Source organism: Pagrus pagrus, assembly GCF_965226575.1.
Source record: "Pagrus pagrus genome assembly, chromosome: 23".
Lineage (NCBI taxonomy): Eukaryota > Metazoa > Chordata > Actinopteri > Spariformes > Sparidae > Pagrus > Pagrus pagrus.
The window spans coordinates 1,311,280-1,318,718 of NC_140205.1; positions in this window are offsets into that span (position 1 = coordinate 1,311,280).

Genomic DNA, 7,439 nt, shown 5'->3' on the forward strand with positions numbered 1-7,439 from the left:
GCCTCCTCTCCTCTCCGGCTCTCCCATGACGTGACTCTAATAATAGCTCCCTGAAGTCGGGGCCCGGCAGCCCCCAAGGGCCATGTGTTGGTCTTGAAGGGCACGGCATGAATTGGCCACGCTCTTTTCCCTGCATGCTGCTGGGTTTATAAATAGCACAGGAGAAAGAGGGGGGATCTGCATAGGCATTATATAAGCATCCCGTGTGTTTATGAATGAGGAGGGGGGGTGGTCGCTACATTCATAAGTCCTCCTGCAGCTGCTGCTGTAAACACCCTCGCTCACCACCCATGTGTGAACACATTGATATTTTACATGAATAAGCTGAAAGAAAATAGTATTTTTTCTCTCACGTGATCTCTGCAGCTTCTGCTGTGCAGGAACATACGTGACACCCCGAGACTCAGATCAGTTCAACGAGTGAACGTGACGATGAAGCAGCGTTTGAAAAGGTCAGAGGGAAAATATACGAGGCGTCGAGCTCACAGAGACGCAGGGACAGTCTGTCCACCTGTTTCATTATCACAGCTCTAAAGGTACCGGAGGCAGAATCTGGACCGGAGACAGAACTCTGAGTGTCTCAACACACAGAGAGTCCAGAGAGACGGCGGGCTGCATGTCACCTGTTAGCTTCTGTTAGCGACAGCTTATATTAGCATTCAGCTTCCTCCGAGCTAACGTTCAGTGTTGGGCAATAAATTACATACTACCAGTTACCTTCATTTTAAAGTAATATACTGACATATCATCAGTAACGTGTTTATTACTCTGTTACGTTACTGTAACTGTTTGATAAACGTTGTTAAATACATCTTAAAGTATCAGCGTCCATCTTGGACACATTTATTCAGACCTGTGAATGAAACGCGCTGTGATGTCATCAAACAGTTACTGGGAGGTGGTTGAATGCTAACGTTAGCTAGCAGGCTATCAAGTACATTGTTTTTCTCCATCATCTTAAAATAATAAAACATTTGTCGGATTCCAGATTTTTTTTATGACGCGACCTGAAACAGCAGCGTGACATCATCATCTCAACTGAGGAAAATGGCCGCTGTGTGAACGCGGTGGATTGGAGCTGACTTGCGTACGTGCAGAGCTACGTGGAGGTGTCACATTATCATGATAAAGACCTTCTCCTCCTGTCGGACTCTGTATTTCCCTCCCACACAGATTGAACACCGGCTGATGTATTTGCGTGACGACCTTGTTCAGCCAGCTTCACATTTACATTCGACTCCCTCCCATCTTCACCTTCCTCCCTCTCTGCGCGTCTCTTGAGGTTTTCGCGGTGAGGCACACTGAGCCGAGAGTGAGGAGATAAGAGCGATGTAGGACGAGATGATGGCTGTGGAGAGAGTGGAGGAGAGGGGGAGGATGGAGAGGGCGATGAAGAGCCCCGTGGTAAAGAGGAAGGCTTAATGAGTACGTTGCCCCTGATTCGGGCACGAGCACGAGGCAGGAGATGACAGGACTGTGTGTTGCCAAGGGGGATGCAGCGTCGGTCTGCATGAAGCAGAGGCATCCCTCCTCCTCCTCCTCCTCCTCCTCCTCGTCCTCCTCCTCCTCCTCCTCCTCATCACATGAACAGCACAGAGCCTCTCACTCAGTGCAGCTCGGCTGAGGCCTGAAGACGACTGAGGGCTTCACCACAGGACGATCTGACCTGAGCTCACAGAAACACTGAGGTCACTGCTTAGTATAAAATCTCCTCATACATCATCACACAGGCCTCCTGAGGCTCGACACACATGCTAGCAGGTTCTGTTTGGAGCGTTTTGACCAAAACAAACCGGTCCAGAACCCTGAAGTGGATTCTCTGCTCAAAGCAAAAGATAGCTTTTAGTTTTCTTCGACCTGTGCTGGGAGGTTTTGTGCATCGTGCGACGCCGTCCATTGATAACATGTTCAAAAATCATGAATGAAATCAGTTCATGAGCTCATGTGGTGGAAACATTCAGTATTTAATGTTTCATTAGTCTGTAATCAGTGTTGGAGTAACTTGTTACAAAGTAATCCGTCGTTGTAACGAGTAACGTAACCAATAGTTCTGCAGTTTAGTCCCGCGGCCCGTCTTTTACAGGTGAAACCTCGAGCGGTACCATGTTTGAGAAGGATATGTCGGAAACTGAGAAACTGTGGAAATCAACCAAAAACAACATGAATCCATTACTGCATGATTCTCCTAACAAACAAGTCAAAGTTCAGAACCAGTTCAGAACCAGTTCAGAACCAGTTGACGTTGCTGGTTGTGCTGGTCAGTCATCAGTCCTGGTAAACAGCAGCAGCTCTGTGAGAAGGTCACACAGTCGTCATCTGTCAGTGTTGACTAACAAGGTTGTTTCGAAACAACACGTTTGGAGTGTAAATTAAGAAACTAATCCTCGCCTTCGTGTACCAATCACTGCGGCCCAGTCGGGGAAACCGGGCCTACAGGAGCTTAGCGACCGCAAACATCAGCTGCTGATTGGCTGAGCGGCAGATGGAGGCGAGGGGTAAGAGTTCAAGTGCGCATTAAACTTTCCACTTGCTTTGAGAAGGGATTTTAGGCGCTGCTCTGTCTTCCATCTTCAGTTTCAGCGCTGGTGAAGCGGCTGCAACCCGACACCGGGCCGGGTACGGCGGCAGCAGCCTCTCCTTTGTACCGCAGCAGCCTGCCGGTATCATCTGACAGCAGATAAAACGCAGAACGCCAGAGGGATGAAGTCATCAGAGGAGCATCTGTGCATTCGTGTCAGTGTGTGAATGTGTGTTCAGCACTATGTGAAGCATTCGCCCGCTCCAGCGTCTTCAGGCTCCTGTTCTCGAGGCTCTTTGTCAAGTTTTCACATTTTTCCACGCTTTCATTCAGAGCAGAGTACGTGACCGCGCGTCGTCCGGCTGCATTCATGCTTCTGGACGCACGTTTGTGGGATTCAGTCGCCAAAATAAAATGACGGCGCCGCGAGAGTCTGCGAACCACCGATACGATAAACGTGAACGCTGAAATGATCACAGGCGGAGACGGTGCGACAGAAAATATAAGATATGTGTCGCACAACCTTCATGTGTTAAACACACACACACACACACACACACACACACACACACACACACACACACACACACACACACACACACACACACGCACACACACACACACACACACACACACACACTCCCCTCACACGACTTCACTTGTTTCTGATCCGTGTGTATTCTCACAAAGACATTCGCTCCGTCTAAAGTCAAACTGGATTATAATCCCGCCTGTTAAATCTCTGAGGTCAGAGGTCGCACCAACATATGGATTGGAGCTCATCATAAATCTTTACCATGTGTGCAGATTGGCTGCGCATGCATCAGCGAACACAAAGCCACTTCTTCTGTTTTCAGCGCCGGACGCGTCTGACTCTGACCTCAGGGCCGAACGCGCGGCGGCTTACACACTGTTCAGGACGCACTCGTGTCCTATCAGCACACATGTTTCCGACACGGAGGTCGCGAATGAATCGGATTTGTTTGTGGAGGATTTTGTGCCACTGACATGTTTTCAGACTAAATTTAGTTTTCAGGAATCCACCGCTGCGTGCAGCCGTGCAGAAACTCATCCAGCTGTCAGACGTGACAGACTAACACTGCGACTGCAAATAGAGTTCAGTCGAATAACCTGCGACCACCCGAGTCTCACACACGAGGACACGCGGTCGTCCTCTCACTGCAAACTCAAGATTTTATGGGACGTGCTTTTATTGTGAAGTAACTTTATTATTCATTTATTTTGAAGTGCTACAAAACTGAGTTTCTCACAAAATCCACTTTTTCACTTTATCACGATCACAATAATGTTTCAGTCACACTTTGCCCTGCATCTCGCCTGTCAGGCATCGAGGACAGGAGTCACCTAAAGCGCCTCATCACGCAGCTTTCACAAGAAGCAAAGATGTAATAATCATAGAAATATAACTGATATTATATTTTCACATAGGTTGCTTTCATCTATTGCTGTGCACTCTTAGCGTGGCTAAAGCTCCACATCTATCAGCCCTGAGTTTCGCCTCTCAGGCTGCAGGTTGTATGAGCTGCACTCGCCTGACAGGAAGAGCTGCAGACAAGATTAAGAGCTTAAAACAACAACGTCGACATTTAATCTCTATTTTGATTTTCAGTTACAGGTTTTATATTCTTCTTTAAAAAAGAGAAACATCTGCCAATGAAACTAAATGTTCATTTCCAGTACGGACAGTTAATATCACAGCGATGTTCATCTTTCTGTATATTTATGTAACATATATATTTTATTTTGAGTCTGAAATCAAACCTACGCCCCGGACATGTTGCTTGTTATTCAGCCCTGAGATTTGCCTGTCAGGCTGTGAACCCACAGGGATTGGCAGCTCCTCGTCCTCATCGATGTGATCAGCTGTCGCCTAAACAGAACCATCTGATCAGTACATCTGCTTCATTAAGTCAGACGGCGACTGATATCACAATAAATACAGATAAAGTGTTAAAGTTACAGCACGAAGAAATAAACGACAAATAAAACTGTTAATCTGTGATGAATGTGTGAACTGACATTTGCTGCACTCATCAGATTCTTCATGTAGCTTAATTAAATGTGCTCAATGTTATTTAATGACATCAGTGAAACACCACTGACTTTAAATAACGACTCCCTGGTGTATTTTATTCCACCGTCTCTGTGCTGGATGACTCCCGGCTCAGCGGTACTGGGACCGGTTCCAGCTCTGCAGCCAGCTGATCCTCCACCTTCCTGCCCACTGCTGCGTCCGTCTGCTGCCTCCAACACACTCCTCCTCCGACCTGCTGGAGGCACGAACACAACAGAGACACGTACACGTCGACTGCATGTGATGATAAAACAAGCGGCAGTGATCAAACGTATAAAAACAAAGAAGAAGAAAGTTGGAGGTGTTTGAGAGGCGGAGCTGTCCGTGGTGCTGAACCTCAGGCGTCTCAGCAGGCAGGTCACGTGACCACAGACGAACCACCCGGCCTTAAAAAGGTCCAGGTGTGTTACATGTGTTTCAAACTCTGCAGTCACACCTGAAGTGAAGCAGGATCAGTAACACACACGGTCAGTCCTGCATTAAAGGACGGTTCTGTCATATATTCATCTTCTTTCCATTAAAATCTCTCGTTCTGACTCAAACAGACCGAATCGTCTAATTGATGTTTTGTCGCCACCAACATGGCTGAATGCTTTAAAAAACATCTGGTCTTTATCACCACAAACACGACTCGAGATATTCGACTTGGCGTCAAAAATATATAAAGAAAATGTGTCTCCACAAACACAGCTGGAAATTGTGAGAGTCTCCTTTAATAACCCAGTTACCAGCCGCCACAAATACAGACGCAGACGTCCTGACTCCCGTCAAAAATATCTTTGTGTCATCACAAAGGGTGGAAACTGTCCCAAGGTCCCGTTAAGAACACCTGATTTTTATCACCTCAAAAAATAGCTGAAGATGTCTTGACTATTGTTTTATGTCTTAAAAAGGTCGAACTCAAACGCCTGGTTTAGTCTCCACAAACACAGCTGGAAATGATCCCGTCTTCCCATCCAACATTTCAGTTTTCCACCACAGACGCAGCTGGATATTGTCCCCAGGTCTCCTTGATTACCCAGTTTTATCGCCACAAACACGGCTGGAAATCGTCATAAACACACATGTGAGCGTATCGGTGGTCTGCAGAGACGTTGGGACGTTTTATCCTGACGTCTGAGCTGCATCGCTCCAGCTCCAGCCCTCTCCTGTAAGTCAGTGTGCAGTGACGTTAAACTCAACATCAGTAACTTCTTCTGACTAAAACCTGCAGGTTTCCTCACAGGCTTCATGTCTCAGTTCGACTGAGTTATTAAGATGAATCCGGCTCACACAGGAGCAAAGATCTTTTCTGAACAGCTCCAGTTTCACATCAGCCGGATTAAAGTCGCCCGGCTCACCTGACCTCCTCCACAATAGAGGTGAAGATCTCTATCTCCAGCGCTCAGATAAAGTCCGAGTCGGCCTCAGAGCGACTGCAGATCCAGATCCACCTCTTATAATTCACTCCACTCTGATTAAAGCCTCCGCTCAGTCGTTATCTCAGTTATCAGCACGTGAAGCTTCGTGTTTAATGAAGGAGCTTCTCTTAAAATCACCTCTGAACATACAGACAGGAGGTATAAACACTCATGTACTGAGGTGGGAGAATTATTATATTATTATAATTATTATATTATCATTTTACCTTTAAGATTTATCATTGTTTTCAGCTGTGATGTGATTTCTGTAAGTTTGCCTTGGTCAAAACTTTAATGAAACTTTATGTTAATTAATCAGAATTACTAAATCATCGTTACTCTTTTTTAAAGTCTCACTTTTGGTTAAGTTTCTTCAGTTATCGTCATAAAGAAACTTTGACTTGAGTTAAAATCATTTTGACGTCAGTTTCATTCATGAGAATTAATTTAGTCTGATAATCTTTATTATCTTGTGACTGTAACTTTAAGTTACTAAATCAGAATTATTAGATTTTTTTTAATTCAAAAAGTCACAACAGTATTTTAAAGCTTGACAGAGTAAATATGTTTAATTTAGATTTAATGAGTCATAACTGTGAGTTACTTTCTCTTTACGTCAGTTTAACTTAACTTTGTTACAGAAATGTACTGTTTATTTTTTTAATGTCTACATAACGTCATAATTTTAATCTACATTTGATTCAGTATTTTATTCTAAATATTTAGTCATTTTCTTTAAATTTCTAAATCTAACAAAATATAATCTGAAGTTATTTTGCCTGAATGAAAATTAAAGGTTCAATTTACGCTCATCTTAATTTATATTCTTCCATTAATTCACTTTTTTCCTTCCATGTCACGTTTTATGTTATTGTGTGTGTGTGTGTGTGTGTGTGTGTCTGTGAGTGAGTGTGTGTGTGTGTGTGTCTGTGTGTGTGTGTGTGTGTGTGTGTCTGTGTGTGTGTGTGTGTTTCAGGCTTCCGTACCTGATCAACTGATCACTGTGGCTCATCCTTCACCTGTCACTCTCTCTCTGTCTCATAGTTTCACTCAGGAAACACACAAAACAAACAAATAAATAAATAAACAAATAAATAAATAAATAAACACCCCTCTGCTGGTTTCTCCCTGTTACCATAGCAACACCGGGGATATTTACACCGACACGCGGGCCTGACTGTCGCAAACAGCGTCTGAGCGGCTTCCTGCTGCAGATTCCTCCAGTCAGCCGTCAGACTGGAGACATTATATAACACATGATCAATATATCTGCGTGCATTGATCCATCGACTGGATGCAGCATCGTGCAGCACACACACACACACACACACACACACACACACTGTAGTGCCAACTGTGTTTTACAGTCTGTCTGCATTGCGTCGAAACCCCCCCCCCCTCCCCTCCTCCCTCCTCCCTCCTCCGC